Source organism: Entelurus aequoreus, linkage group LG06 (assembly GCF_033978785.1).
Source record: "Entelurus aequoreus isolate RoL-2023_Sb linkage group LG06, RoL_Eaeq_v1.1, whole genome shotgun sequence".
NCBI classification, from domain to species: domain Eukaryota; kingdom Metazoa; phylum Chordata; class Actinopteri; order Syngnathiformes; family Syngnathidae; genus Entelurus; species Entelurus aequoreus.
The window spans coordinates 7,394,205-7,411,260 of NC_084736.1; the positions used below are offsets into that span (position 1 = coordinate 7,394,205).

Sequence of the window (17,056 nt, forward strand, 5' to 3'; positions counted from 1 at the left end):
CAATTTTTTTTTGCATTTTCCAAAACAATTCCCTTTTTTCTCGAAATTTCCATTGAAATCAATGGGACATTACAAGTTCCACATTTTGTATCCGATTCAAACCGTTCCAACTTCAAAATATTGAGCCTGTTCAGGAAGTGTGTGCTCCTATTCAACAATTGTAAAAAAAAAATCCTGGATTTCCTAGAATTCTCAGTTTTTATGGACATTTTCCCCATTCAAAATGAATTATCTGTTTTTCACACTTCCACAATTTCCACATGTTTCAACCTATTCAAACCATTCTAACATCAACACATTCCAATCATCCTGGACATTCAAAGTAGCACGTTCCCAAGTTCCAAACCAAAGTACGGTTTTCCTGGAAATTCAAAGTCTTCAACTTTCAAACCATTCCAACATTCAAACTATTCTTACATTCATACTACATTCTGTCAGCATTTCAGTTCAACTTCTACTCTGAGGCAGGGTCTAAACTGAGTCCCACAGGAACTAAAATACCTAGGGGTTTGGTGATTGGTTGAACTGACGAGCTACGCGCTTCTCCTAGTCACGACAGAGACCTGCCATTTTTTAAAGTTCCACAGAGTTGTATACAAGATCGCAACAGCAACAGGAAAAATGGACGCAGCCAGCGATAAATTGATAATTTATTAATAACATTTTCAATCCAGTGCTCATCGGTAAAACTGGGGAGAACCCTTCTCCACCAGTCTTCTACTTCAGTCCAGAACCAGCCGGACGGCGAGGAGTGTTGTGCAATGAGTTGCAGCAACATCTGAAATACAACTAGAATACGTGTGTCACACAATGCATAACGTTCCCTTGTGGATCAATAAAGTTTGTCTCAGTCTAAATCTAAAATATCCACTCATTGTAATCTGCTCAATACTAAAATTCAAATACCGCCTGGAATGTTTACTTATAGGATACGTAGGCCTATACAATCAGCACAAACGGTAATTAATAATAAGTGACTTAATCCAAAGAGGTTTATTATGTCTTCAAAAAACTATTTTTTTTTTGTTATTCTTATAGCCAGACCTCTGAGGAAGGCAACAATGCGGCCGAAACCGTCAGGTACAGAAATAAACACAGGTCTGGCTGTAAGAATAACAAAATCGAACAAGTGGCTTACTTGTCTGCGGCGCGTTGATATCCTTTCGTCTTCCATGGAACAAAGAAATATCGATTCCTCGTTCCCTTCCCCCCTCGGTGTGCTCTTCCATTAACGTTATTAGATGCCAAATTTGACCACCCATTGTTACTATTGCTTGCAAGCAGACGATCATGAACACAGTAGCCTACGAGGTCTCCCTTCTTGCTTGTGTTGTTTCTCTGTTCACTTTTCGCGGGCGGGTTGTGGGTTGTTTCGCAGTGGAGGGTGAGGCACTAAAGTAATACGTCACGGGTCGCAGGCGGATATGCATGTTTCTTACCAAGGTCCCCAGTATCCCCAGCCATGTGCGAACGTGAAAAGGAAAAGTCCCTATGGGGAAAGGTAGTTCCTATAACTAAACTCAAGTGCGCTAGTTCCAAGGACTGTGCCCCGAGAACTAGTGTATGCGAGTCCGGCTTATATTACCGTACCTGTCACGCTTTAAACTCCTTGTGCAGGTCTGGATGTTTGTTATTTAAATGTTTACCTAAATTTGAAGCAACGGTGGTAATGCTGTATTGACACATTAGGCAAAGCATTGATTTTAAACACTTCCATGTTTAAAGTGTCACCTTTATTGATAGTTCTGATACCTTCATATTGACTTTCACCCACCCTTTTTATTAACCAGTGGTATTCTTGCTATTTTGCCATTTATACTTTCGATGCTTTTTCTGATTGTGTGTGCCTTTTGACACACGAATGCGCCACACGGCAGCACACGCGGATTAACAATAACTACAGGTGTTTTCCAAAGGCAAGAGTACCTTTTTTAATTCATGAATACCGCAGGACTTTATTAGTAACGATGTACTGGCTTTGGTTAGGATTAAAAAAGTCAAGACACTGACTGAACAACGACAATCTGCAGAACATGCCATCAATGAGTCTCTAAACTCGTGGCCCGCCACTTCATTATATTTGGCCCTCAAAAGCCTGGAAATAATATGTATCAATAAAGTACTGTAACTTTTCTTACCGAATGTATTCTTTCTTTCTATTTTGGGAGAAAACAAATAGATGTACTCCACGTAATCGCAAATGATGTCATTTAATTATTCTCTATTTATGCAAAAATATATTATCAAACATTACATTTTTTAAATCGAAATAAATACTAATAATAATGATTTCAAAGCAAGTTATCCATCATATTGTGCAATGTAAAAGTAGCAATGGATTTCATGGTCAATTTGTGAAATTTACAATGGTTTTAACAGAATTTTTCTCTAAATGAAATGTTTTTTTACTTTTTTACTGTAATAAACTGTGGTGTCGTTTTGGCATTTACAGTAATACACCGAAAAATCTACAGTTGTTGATTTGCGGTAAAAAAAATGTTTTTAAAAAGTCAGTTCAGGTGCCAAAATTTGACTGTAAAGTTGCAGGTTTTTTTATTTATAGTAAAAAAAAAAAACATACATTTTACAGTAAAATTCTGGCAACTGAGCTGCCTTTTTTTTTTTACCATAAAAACAGCAGTATTGTTTTTCCATTTACAGTAATATACACTACATTTTGAGGTGAAATTATTGCAACTTACCATATTTTTTTTTGACATTTTAGTTTAAAAAAAATCTACTATTAAAATGCATAAAAACATTGTGTAATAATAATAGTATCAATCAGTCAATGTTTACTTATATAGGCCTACATCAAGAGTTTTTCAAAGGGCTGCACAAGCCACAACGACATCCTCGGCTCAGATCCCACATCAGGGCAAGGAAAAACTCAACCCAATGGGACAATGAGAAACCTTGGTATTAGTATTCACTGTTAGAAGCGGCCCTCTGGGGCCAAACATAACTGCGATGTGGCCCTCAGTGAAAATAACTTTGACACCTCTGCTCTAGTGCATAATGTCTTATCCCACTAATAAATATTGCAAGATGGTACTCAAACACCCTCAGAGTGACATTAATCTACAATCTAGCACAAGAGTAAAACTTCTGGGAGCACAACTACACCTTCACCGGGTTAAAGCATCTGTTGTCGGCACAGATCCAAACAAACTTTTTTAAAAAAGTGGCTCACGAGTCACGATAGCTGTCCACATTGTCACCCCTTCATGTCTATTTGTGTGTGGGCATCGGTTGGCGTCTTATGCAACTAAGTTCCACTCATCAAGTTTCTGACACGTATTGTTCGTATTAGACATCTGGTGTACTAGCGAGCGAAGGGTTTTAGTAAGTTATGACATTTCACAGAGGGTGACATACACTTATGTTGGAATTGATTGTTAAAGAAAAGGGCAAAGACAGTGTTTTAGTTCCCCATTTGAAAATAGGAAGGTGCATATCACATGTACATTGAAAGTTGAATAAGGCAGTCACAATCTCCTGGTGTAGTTTACAGTCTGGTCTAGTAAACTTGGACTGGTGACATTCATTGGAGAAGCAAGTTAGCACCAGCTCCCTAGCGAGCTTAAATGCTAACATGAATACTTTATACATCAAGGTCTTTCCCCATTAAGAAACGACATACCCTAATCTAAACTTGTATAAACACTAAGGGTGTAACGGTACGTGTATTTGTATTGAACCGTTTCGGTACGGGGGGTTCGGTTCGGTTCGGAGGTGTACCGCACGTTGTGTAAACAATGCACACTGAGGCACAACACACGGCATGCTAGCAACGACCGGGCTACTACAACATGCAAAAGCCAGAGCTGGAAGACCCTCCTGCCTCGTTAAGATCTCCCTGTTTGGGAACATTTGGGATTCGCGGTGCAACACAACAATGGATAACATCGCTTCCACGAAGAGAAAGACAAACAAACACAGCTCCCACCGCATTCAAGCAGCCTCTCCTCGGCGACTCAGGCAGGGCTAAAGCAATAACAAATGCCGTTGGTGTTTTTATAGCAGCAGATTTAAGACCATATTGCATTAAAAATTTGATTTTGACCCACTTCTATGGTGGAAGAACAATGAGCCCATATATCCTCTTACTGCCAAGTTATCCAGACACTACCTCGCCATACCTGCTATACCTCCGTGCCCAGCGAAAGGGTCTTTTCCATAGGTGGAGACATTTGAACTGCAAGCAGGTCTGCTCTTTCTGCAGACAATGTGGATAAACTGATTTTTCTGGCAAAAAACATGAAAATTGAGTGAAAGTCAGTCAAGGCGGGGGAAAGAAAAGTTAATCTGAGGTTGAGTTGACTTGAAACTGTTTAATGTTGCACTTTTTGTATGTAGAAGAAGATTTTTGTCATTTTATTTAATCTGAGCAACAACTTGAAGCAGTTTAATGTTGCAATTTATATGTGGAAATGTTGCACTTTATATGTAGAAAGGTTTTGTTAAGAAACCAATTCCGAGCCTTATCTTATTTAGTTTGTATTCTATATATGTATATATGACTGCATTAACCCTGGCAATCGGCCCTGTGTGTATATGTATGTTATTGTTATGTTAAAAGGATAAAGCCATTGTTTACAAATTTTGGTAAATAAATAACCAGAAAATGTATATTTTGTTTTGTTGTTTTCTTACTGTACCGAAAATGAACCGAACCGTGACCTCTAAACCGAGGTACGTACCGAACCGAAATAAATAAACACATTGCTGTTTGAGCAACTAAACTCTTCAATTGTGCACATTCAACATACAGGCTCTACAAGCAGTCATTTGCTAAAATCAAGAAAGTTCATTTGATTTCTCATTAATGTACACTCAGCCTCCCATTTTGACAGAAATGTTTGCTAATTTATTAAAGAAAAACTGAAATTTCTCATGGTCATAAGTCTTCAGACCCTTTGCTGTGACACTCATATTTAAACTCACATCCTGTCTATTTCTTCTGATCTTCCTTGAGATGCTTCTGCTCCTTCATTGGAGGTCTGCTGTGTTTAATTCAACTAATTGGACTTGATTAGAAAAGGCACAAGCCGGTCTATATAAGTAAGACCTTATAGCTCACACAGTGCATGTCAGAGCAAATGAGAATCATAAGGTCAAAGGAACTGGCCAAGGAGATCAGAGACAGCATTGTGACAAGGCACATATCTGGAAATGTTACAAAAATAATTTCTGCAGCACTTAAGGTTCCTAAGAGCACCGTGACCTCCATAATCCTTAAATGCAAGACAATTAGGGCGACCATAACTCTTCCTAGACCTGGCCGTCCAACCAAACTGAGCAATCGTGGAAGAAGAGCCTTGGTGAGATACGGTAGAAGCCAAAGATCACTGAGGCTGAGCTCCAGACATGCACTAGGGAGATGGGAGGACTATCAGTCCCCCATCAGCCGGGGCTTTAAGGCAGAGTGGCCCGACGGAAGCCTCTCTTCGGTGCAAGACATATGAAAGCCTGCATAGTTTGCCAAAAAAAACACATGAAGGACTCCCAGACTACGAGAAATAGGATTCTCTGGTCTGATGAGACAAAGATTGAACTTTTTGCTGTTAATTCTAAACGGTATGTGTATCTGTCCAATACAATCCCAACAGTAAAACATGGTGGTGGCAACATCATTTTATGGGGGTCTAGGGGGACAGGACGACCGGTTGCAATTGAAGGAAAGTTATATTGCAGCCAAGTACAGACTCATCCTGGAAGGAAAACTCTTCCAGAGTGCTCAGGACCTCAGATTGGGCCGAAGTTTCACCTTCCAACAAGACAAGACCCTAAGCACACAGCTAAAGTAACAAAGGAGTGGTTTTGGAGCAACTCTGTGACCATTCTTGTCTGTCCCAGCCAGAACCATGACCTAAACCCAAATTGAGCATCTCTGGAGAGACATGGAAATGGCTGTCCACCTACATTCACCATCCAACCTGAAAAAACTGAAAAGGGTTTGCAAAGAAGAATTGCAGAGGTTCCCAAATCCAGGTGTGGAAAAACCTGTTGCATCCGTCCCAAGAAGACTCATGGCTATACTACAGACCTGAGCAAATTACAGCTCTCTTAAGATTTTCATTCCTGCCCGCCAGACGTTTCCACTTAATTTTTTTAGACCTTTAAAACATTTCTTTTGATAAAGTATAGGGCTCTATTCCATTGTATAGTCTGACGTTTAGCTCGTATCACCATGAATTGATTAACGTGGACCCCGACTTAAACAAGTTGAAAAACGTATTCGGGTTTTACCATTTAGTGGTCAATTGTACGGAATATGTACTGTACTGTGCAAACTACTAATAAAAGTTTCAATCAATCAATCAATCTGCTTTTTGTAGGAAGATCTACGCCTCTTGCATACTTAGATAGTTTGAGCGCTGTTTGCTGCACAACATTCATCTTGGCTTGGTGGATAATGATAACTGTGATTATTTTGATCACAGTGTTTCCCACACATTCATTTATTTGTGGCGGCCCGCCACGAAAGAATTAAGGCCGCCACTAAATTTTATTTATTTATTTTTTTTAAATTTTTTGTCCTCTCCAGCTTCTCAGGCAAATCTTATAGTTGATGTAGATGCCCATATCGGCTGTTCAGATTTACTTTACAAAAGAGAAGTGTAGGATCAAGATTTTTGGAGCTCTTTGTTCAGTGGATCAGATATTTGACGAAGCTTTGTGTCTATCTACCACCACTACTGTTTTCTGTTTATTTGTTACTGACTGTGGCAGGACACCTCTGCCTCTGTTTCACTTTATGTTGCTGGTAAATAATATGGTTGTAGTAGTAGGCTACAGTTAAATTATTTAGTATGCACTAATTAAAGGGGCAGAGCTTTAAGAGACATTTTAGCTTTTATATTTTTATAAGATATATTTTTTGTAAGAACCACAATTAATCAATATATTTCAGTGAATAACTTATTGTTCAAATCTGTATATAAATATGTACATAAAGTGTTGTAATTATATTGTAAAATGGATGGATGGATGGACGGACGGACGTTTAAAACAAAACTGTTATTATTAATTAGTAAGTATACATTTTTTGAGCCTTTTTAGAGAAAATCATATCATTGCAGTAAATTATGCAAATTATTCGATGATGTCATGGTAACCATGCCCATAGCCACGCCCCCATCGCCACAGGTATTTTGGCAGTTTATGGGAAACACTGGATCACTATAACCTTTTGGTTGATTTATTGAAACTTTTATTAGTAGATTGCACAGTACAGTACATATTCCGTACAATTGACCACTAAATGGTAACACCCGAATAAGTTTTGCAACTTGTTTAAGTCGGGGTCCACGTTAAAAATAAAAATAAAAATAAAAATAAAAATAAAAAGCTTTGAGGTCGGTATCCACAACCAGAATTATGCCGTACATTAGGCGCACCGGGTTATAAGGCGCACTATCGATTTTTGAGAAAATGAAAGGCTTTTAAGTGCGCCTTATAGTCCAAAAAATACAGTAATATAAACGTAACATTAGTGTGGGTGAAAGGGACCAACAGTTGACTATAAGTAACGTTTGGCAAATAGCAACTTAAGGCGCGGTAGTGGAAAAAAATGGGATAAAAATAAATTACACAAGAAGTAATAAAGATAACAAATAAGAATTGAAATAAACAGGCTAATATCCAATAAAAATAATAAGCAATCCTGTACAATACACAAAACAATATACAAAATGTTGTACAATATACAGAACAAAACAAGAGTACCGGATTAATAACAATCAGTGTCGGATGTATTGCACTCGAAGGGTAATATTGCACAGTAGGGTATTAGGGTAGGATATTGTATAGGGGTGAATTATTTATTATAAGCTTGAGTTCAAGATGGTGACAGCTCTGGGAAAGAAGCTGTCTCTAAATAATACTTCATTCTACTTCAGAGAGTGATGAGTGGAACGAGAGAAAGAGAAAGACAAATGGCAGACACTAAGACACCTGTATTGCTTTCCAGAACTGAAATCAGTATTACGACTTATGCTGATGTAAACGGTCAGACAATATATCGTAAAAACCGAACGTATCACACTGGTCCTAATAGCATGTCCCATCCCGCTCATCCAGCAGCTGAGCGGAAATAGCTGGCAGGGGTAGTGACCAGAGAGTACATCTGTGTGCCATTGTAAGAATGATTCACTCCCCAAAAATGTTCTTGTGCTACCACGCTGTGTGTGTATGTGATAGCTTAAGCTAAATTCAAGCATGGATTTGTTCTTTGTTGTCCCTGACTTGACTGGGAACTCACACTAAAATAAACAACTTGCATAGATTCCACACATAAATATGCCAGTTTGGCACGCTAAGTACTTTAAAATGATGGCTCGTTTGTATAGACAAAGCTATATACAGTATAGTTAGTTTGTTATGAGACCCTGATGGAATCCAAACAGGAAATGTTGGCTTTTCATTGGCACTCAAGAGCCCATATACTTCAAATAAAAATAAATAAAAAAGGGATTACTAACACAAAGTGGCAAACCGCTGCCAAACAGTCAGCCAACCAATAATACATGAATGAAGAAGCACAGCATTGTGGCTTTTCTTCGCCTGCACATAGGAGCGGAGCCCAAACCTTGGCCTGTGGTTGCGAACATTCTGGCTTGAGATGTCACATTCCCTGCTGGCTCAAAGTCATCTGAACTGGAGTCAAATATTACTCAGCTACTTGCAATATCCTAACTGGGGGAAAAAACACCTTAACTAAATGTACAATAAATAATTATTGATGCAGGTTTTAGACATCTGATAATATAATTTTTAGTAGGGATGTCCGATAATGGCTTTTTGCCGATATCCGATATTCCGATATTGTCCAACTCTTTAATTACCGATACCGATATCAACCGATACCGATATCAACCGATATATGCAGTCGTGGAATTAACACATTATTATGCCTAATTTGGACAACCAGGTATGGTGAAGATAAGGTCCTTTTTAAAAAAATTAGTAAAATAAGATAAATAAATTAAAAACATTTTCTTGAATAATAAAGAAAGTACAACAATATAAAAACAGTTACATAGAAACTAGTAATGAATGAAAATTAGTAAAACTAACTGTTAAAGGTTAGTACTATTAGTGGACCAGCAGCACGCACAATCATGTGTGCTTACGGACTGTATCCCTATCAGACTGTATTGATATATATTGATATATGACGGCGTGGCGAAGTTGGTAGAGTGGCTGTGCCAGCAATCGGAGTGTTGCTGGTTACTGGGGTTCAATTCCCACCTTCTACCTTCCTAGTCACGTCCGTTGTGTCCTTGGGCAAGACACTTCACGCTTTGCCTCTGATGGGTGCTGGTTAGCGCTTTGCATGGCAGCTCCCGCCATCAGTGTGTGAATGTGTGTGTGAATGGGTAAATGTGGAAATACTGTCAAAGCGCTTTGAGTACCTTGAAGGTAGAAAAGCGCTATACAAGTACAACCCATTTATCATTTATATAATGTAGGAACCAGAATATTAATAACAGAAAGAAACAACCCTTTTGTGTGAATGAGTGTAAATGGGGGAGGGAGGTTTTTTGGGTTGGTGCACTAATTGTAAGTTTATCTTGTGTTTTTTATGTTGATTTAATAAAAAAATAAAAATAAAAATTTAAAAAAATAAAATTTAAAAAAATAAAATAAAAAAAACGATACCGATAATAAAAAAACGATACCGATAATTTCCGATATTACATTTTAACGCATAAGGCAGGCCGATATTATCGGACATCTCTAATTTTTAGTGATAGTAGCGTATTGCAATGTGCAGTAGGTATTTCGTTTTTTGATGGTTTTTCAAATGCTAAATTTCCCTTTGAGACAAGTATCAATCAATCAATCAATGTTTACTTATATAGCCCTAAATCACAAGTGTCTCAAAGGGCTGCACAAGCCAAAACAACATCCTCGGTCCGATTCCCACATCAGGGCAAGGAAAAACTCAACCCAATGGGACAATGAGAAACCTTGGAGAGGATCGCAGATGTGGGAAACCCCCCCCAGGGCGACCGGTGCAATGGACGTCGAGTGGATCTAGCATAATATTGTGAGAATCCAGTCCATAGTGGATCTAGCATAATATTGTGAGAGTCCAGTCCATAGTGGATCTAACATAAAAGTGAGAGTCCAGTCCATAGTGGATCTAACATAATAGTGAGAGTCCAGTCCATAGTGGATCTAACATAATAGTGAGAGTCCAGTCCATAGTGGATCTAACATAAAAGTGAGAGTCCAGTCCATAGTGGATCTAACATAATAGTGAGAGTCCAGTCCATAGTGGATCTAACATAACAGTGAGAGTCCAGTCCATAGTGGATCTAACATAATAGTGAGAGTCCAGTCCATAGTGGATCTAACATAATAGTGAGAGTCCAGTCCATAGTGGATCTAACATAATAGTGAGAGTCCAGTCCATAGTGGGGCCAGCAGGAGACCATGCCGAGCGGAGACGGGTCAGCATATGTTATTTGTATTATTTGTATGTTTGGTAACACTTTAGTATGGGGAACATATTCACCATTAATTAGTTGCTTATTAAAGTAACAAAGACTTAATTTAAAGTTATTTGGACACAAGGGGAACATATAAGGGTTAGGGTTAGGGTTACTAATAAGCAATAACTCTGGGGTTATTGAGGGAAGACTCTTAATTAATGGCTTACTGGTTGTATAATAAGGCCATGCAGAATAAGGCATTAATAAGTACTTAATAATGACTAATTAAGAGCCTATATGTTACTAATTTGCATGTTAATAAGCAACTAGTTAATGGTGAATATGTGTTCCCCATACTAAAGTGTTACAGTTTGTTTTTATTTAACTTGGTATTTAACGTTTGTTAGAATGTTAAAACATACGAGAAATACAAGTTACAGTATTTTTCGGATTATAAATCTCAGTTTTTTTCCATAGTTTGATGCGACTTATACTCTTTATGTGTGAAATTATTAACACATTACCGTAAAATATCAAATAATATTAATTATCTCATTCACGAAAGAGACTAGACGTATATGTGGAGTTGGCAGAGTTGTTTAGAAGCGACACCGAGGACGAAGATTTCATGGGGTTTAGGGATTAGGAGTGACAGATTGTTTGGTAAACGTATAGCATGTTCTATATGTTATAGTTATTTGAATGACTCATACCATAATATGTTACGTTAACATACCAGGCACGTTCTCAGTTGGTTATTTATGCCTCATATAACGTACACTTATTCAGCCTGTTGTTCACTATTCTTTATTTATTTTAAATTGCCTTTCCAAATGTCTATTCTTGGTGTTGTTTTATCATATAAATTTCCCCCAAAAATGCGACATACTCTAGTGCGACTTATATATGTTTTTTTCCTTCTTTATTATGCATTTTCGGCCGGTACGATTTATACTCCGGAGCGATTTATAATCCGAAAAATATGGTAATTGCATTTGAAAGTGTATACTTCCATTATTATCATGTATTGTTAATTTAGTTTCAAGATATAATGGCAATAAAATCTTTTATCGGCAATAATTTGTAGGTCAAATTGTGTTATCGGCCCAGGCCTGGTTATCGTACAGCCAGTTTTCCGGCTTATTTTTTTGCAGAATCAAGTGTCTCAACAAAGAACCTCACGTTTTTTTGCAAACTTTACATGGCTGCCTAGTTTTGTGAGGGCTATACACCACCCTCTTCCGGCTTATAGTACGTAATGACGGAACTATGCTTGTATGTATGTAACACACACTAGCTTTGTGTGTGGTCAGCTAATGACTGGGATTTAGCAAAGCTCAGTACTAATAGGGTTGGAATTGGGGGTTAAATCACCAAAAAAAATTCCCGGGCGCGGCCACCGTTGCTGCTCACTGCTCCCCTCACCTCCCAGGGGGTGATCAAGGGTGATGGGTCAAATGCAGAGAATAATCTCGCCACACCTAGTGTGTGTGTGACAATCATTGGTACTTAATATTAGCTATCATTGAATGTTTATTCCATCATAACAACATGACTGCAAATTGTTAGTTGCATCTCTGGGACTGCTGTTGTGTGTGTGCGTGCGCTCCTTGCGTGCACGTGTGGACTGAAGAGCAATGTTTATTTAGTGTAGTGTTGCCAAGTTACGACAGTGTGACGTGTCGTGTCGTAAAGCACCGTTTAGCGGCTGAGTGTCATTGCATCCGTTGATTTAAATAAAGTGGTGTGAGCGGTGTCATTGTCGGTGTGTGGTCTTGGACTTTGGCGCAAACCGGCAGCCACGTTTGTGTCAGTCAGGCTACCCCGGGACAGCTGTGGCTACAAATGTAGCTTACCACCCCCGTAGTGTGAAATGTGGAGTGAATTTATAATAGTGTCGTAGTATAGCGTGCTTTAATAGGGCCGCACGATTTTGAGAAAAAAAACTACCGTATTTTCCCGAGCGTAGGGCGTACTGCCGATGGTCTATTTTCGATCTTTTTTCATATATAAGGCGCACCGGATTATAGGGCGCATTAAAGGAGTCATATTCTCTTTTTTTTTTTTTTTTTCCCATAAAGAAATACAATCATGTGTGCTTACGGACTGTATCCCTGCAGACTGTATTGATCTATATTGATATATAATGTATATATTGTGTTTTTTATGTTGATTTAATAAAAAAATGATTTAAAAAAAACTTCTTTTTTTTTTTTTTCATAAAGAAATACAATCATGTGTGCTTACGGACTGTATCCCTGCAGACTGTATTGATCTATATTGATATATAATGTATATATTGTGTTTTTTATGTTGATTTAATAAAAAAATAATTAAAAAAAAAAATTTCTTTTTTTTTTTTCATAAAGAAATACAATCATGTGTGCTTACGGACTGTATCCCTGCAGACTGTATTGATCTATATTGATATATAATGTATATATTGTGTTTTCTATGTTGAAAAAATATATATATTTTTTAAATTTCGTGCGCGGCCCGGTGGTTGGGGACCACTGGTCTACATAACATGTAATGGTGGTTCTTTGGTCAAAATGTTGCATAGATGATGTTTTACAGATCATCTTCAAGCCGCTTTCTGACAGTCGCTTCAGGATGCGCCGCTTTGTGTCTTATTTACGTGGCTCACCTTCGACAGCGTCTTCTCCCCCGTCAGCTTTGTTGTAGCGGTGTAGCGTGCAAGGACGGGAGCGGAAGAAGTGTCAAAAGATGGCGCTAACGGTTTTAATGACATTCGGACTTTACTTCAATCAATAACGGAGCAGCATCTCCTCATCCGGAAACAACAACGCCGGAAATGTGTCCCGTGAAAAACCATCCGACCGGAACTCTCTAATAACTAAAGTTCCTTGGGTGAATAATGTAAACTCACTACACCGGTATGTTTTAGCGCTTTCATGGCGAGTTTACTGACAGATATAGGTAAGAACTTTACACTACTTTGTATTAGAAATGGCAACAGTGGAGGATGAATGTCCCATAACAAGAAGATAGAGAAAAAGAAGAAGCTTATTGACTGCGGTGTCCGCACGGACTACAAAGGCGGACGCGCGCAATTTTTCAGGACTTATGCAGATCCCAAATACAGATCAGCAGGTACCAGAAGGTAAGAAAAGTTGCTTTTGCATAATATTGTGAAACAAAACGCCAGATAATATGTCTTACCTTATACACACACCATAATAATACTCCTATGTTTTAAGCACAGTACAATCCATCAAGCGGTGCGGCTTCATCGCTTACCAAAGTCGAACTAAAACATTTTAATAGATTTTTGAGCGCTGTGTGTAATGTTCTATATTTTCAATAAATATATTAAATGTTGTTGTTTACTTGAGCCATATTGCCATCATATTGCAGTCTACACGTATCTCTTATGTTTGACTGCCATCTACTGGTCACACTTATCATTGATTGATTGAGACTTTTATTAGTAGATTGCACAGGACAGTACATATTCCGTACAATTGACCACTAAATGGTAACACCCGAATAAGTTTTTCAACTTGTTTGAGTTAATCAATTCATGGCGTTTGTTTATATTGTAGCGTCCCGGAAGAGTTGATGCTGCAGGGAATTCTGGGAATTTGTTCTGTAGTGTTTATGTTGTGTTGCGGTGCAAATATTCTCCCAAAATGTGTTTATAATTGTTTAGTGTGGTTTCACTATATGGCACATGTTTATGACAGTGTTGGCGTTGTTCATACGGCTACCCGTAGTGTGACATGTATGGCTGTTGATTAAGTTAATCAACAGAATAACTTAATCAACTAGATTAATCATTCACTGATTAGTGTGTTCAAAGTTAAGACGGTCGCCTTAATGGTTAATGATTGGACATAATGAAATCTTGTCTTGACTTTGTCAACTATGGACAAGTTTTTGCTCATCCATTATCATGGCTCCGATGTGCTGCGGTGAGAAGTGAAGCATGTGTAGCTATCACGCCATCATCATACTTGATTAGTCTCCATGGAGACAAGGATTAGTGATATAGAAGAAGTTACAACACTGCTGATTACACTACAGGCTCTTCTCACTGTTTCTTGTCTCTCCTTCTCACAGAGACGTAAAACAAGCGCACCTTCTTACATACGTCACATACTGTTGCGCGTGCAACGTCATACGCCCTCGCCGAGCAGACAGGTAGCGGCATGGGTAACGTTAGCTGTGATGCGAGCGGAGCCCGCGCGAGTGGTAATACGAAAGAGAGAGAAGGTGCAAATCTGGTAACAAATGAAGGAAGAAGAATTAATTCCAAAGCAAAAACAGCAGGGGGTCCATCGTCTGGCGGTGGTTTGGCTTCAAGCGGGAAGATGTTGAACAGACAACCGTAATATGTCAAGTATGCGGCAAAAGCGTTGCAAAACTGCTAACATGTAGCATAATTTGAAAAGTCACTCGCTAGAGCAGGGGTCACCAACGCGGTGCCCGCGGGCACCAGGTCGCCCGTAAGGACTAGATGAGTTGCCGCTGGCATGTTCTAAAAATAGCTCAAATAGCAGCACTTACCAGTGAGCTGCCTCTATTTTTTAAATTGTATTTATTTACTAGCAAGCTGTTCTCGCTTTGCCCGACATTTTTAATTCTAAGAGAGACAAAACTCAAATAGAATTTGAAAATCCAAGGAAATATTTTAAAGACTTGGTCTTCACTTGTTTAAATAAATTCATTAATTTTTTTACTTTGCTTCTTATAACTTTCAGAAAGACAATTTTAGAGAAAAAATACAACCTTAAAAATTATTTTAGGATTTTTAAACACATATACCTTTTAAATTCCTTCCTCTTCTTTCCTGACAATTTAAATCAATGTTCAAGTAAATGTATTTTTTCTATTGTAAAGAATAATAAATACATTTTAATTTAATTCTTCATTTTAGCTTCTGTTTTTTCAACAAAGAATATTTGTGATATATTTCTTCAAACTTATTATTATTAAAATTCAAAAAAATTATTCTGGCAAATCTAGAAAATCTGTAGAATCAAATTTGAATCTTATTTCAAAGTCTTTTGAATTTCTTTTAAAATTTTTGTTCTGGAAAATCTAGAAGAAATAATGGTTTGTCTTTGTTAGTAATATAGCTTGGTCCAATTTGTTATATATTCTAACAAAGTGCAGATTGGATTGTAACCTATTTAAAACATGTCATCAAAATTCTAAAATTAATCTTAATCAGGAAAAATTACTTATGATGTTCCATAAATTATTTTTTAAATTTTTTCAAAAAGATTCGACTTAGCTAGTTTTTCTCTTCTTTTTTTCGGTTGAATTTTGAATTTTAAAGAGTCGAAATTGAAGATAAACTATGTTTCAAAATGTAATTGTCATTTTTTTCATGTTTTCTCCTCTTTTAAACTGTTCAATTAAGTGTAAATATCATTAATTATTAATAATAACATATAGTTAAAGGTAAATTGAGCAAATTGGCTATTTCTGGCAATTTATCTAAGTGTGTATCAAACTGGTAGTCCGTCGCATTAATCAGTACCCAAGAAGTAGCTCTTGGTTTCAAAAAGGTTGGTGACCCCTGCGCTAAAGAAATAAGAGTGCATGAAACTCCGCATGTCAACATCTCCGGCCGGTGCCACACCCAACAAAATGCAGAAGCAACCATTTCCAGATCAACACCGTATGAAAAAAATAGTCAACAACAGAAGGAGATAACGTCCGCAGGAACCTACCACATAGCGAAGGACATACACTATTTGATTTCCTATTATGCAGCTCATTTTAATTTGACAGTTTTTGAAATATCTTGTGTGACATCATGCACAAAAGTGCACTTTATTTATTTGTAACTATTGTAGTGGCGTTCTGTACAAAAGTGCACTTTAATTTAGTGTTGTTTTGATATGTCATCTTGGTGACATCATGCACTAAAGTGCACTAATAGCTTGTTTTAAAATGTCTCTGACAATCTTGCACTTTCTGTTTTGAAACTACATGAATGTTTGTGCCACTGCTTAATAACTGTTTAATAAATACACTTTTAGTTGTGATTTCCCTCTCTGCATGAAAGTTTGAAATGAGCATATATTAATGCAGTATGAAGAAGAATGTTTTAATGTAGACACATAGAATCATCATACTGCTGTGATTATATGCATCAAGTGTTCATTCAAGGCTAAGGCAAAATATTCAGATATATATGGTGTATCGTGACATGGCCTAAGAATATTGAGATATTAAAAAAAGGCCGTATCGCCCAGCCCTAGCATTAATTATATGTCATGAGCATAATGCAGGTTTTGACTCTATGGAGAATTTTAGTAACGTTATCATACTGTATACAGTCGTGGTCAAAAGTTTACATACACTTGTAAAGAACATAATGTCATGGCTGTCTTGAGTTTCCAATCATTTCTACAACTCTTATTTTTTTGTGATAGAGTGATTGGAGCACATATTTGTTTGTCACAAAAAACGTTCATGATGTTTGGTTCTTTTGTGAATTTATTATGGGTCTACTGAAAATGTGAGCAAATGTGCTGGCTCAAAAGTATACATACAGCAATGTTAATATTTGCTTACATGTCCCTTGGCAAGTTTCACTGCAATAAGGCGCTTTTGGTAGCCATCCACAAGCTTCT

General features: G+C 37.6%; 1 protein-coding gene across 3 annotated transcripts in view; it reads right to left on the minus strand.

Moving 5' to 3' along the window:
• brd4 (bromodomain containing 4) overlaps positions 1-17,056 on the minus strand; it is an 85,724-nt gene that overhangs the window by 39,881 nt on the left and 28,787 nt on the right. Inside the window, exon 1 of one of the 3 annotated variants that reach the window (XM_062049924.1) lies at positions 1,139-1,151. The exons of the other annotated variants lie outside the window; for them this stretch is intronic. The gene's annotated coding sequence lies outside the window, so the exon portion shown is untranslated. Of the gene's footprint in view, positions 1-1,138; positions 1,152-17,056 lie in introns of those variants that run through there. 3 annotated transcript variants of the gene reach the window in all.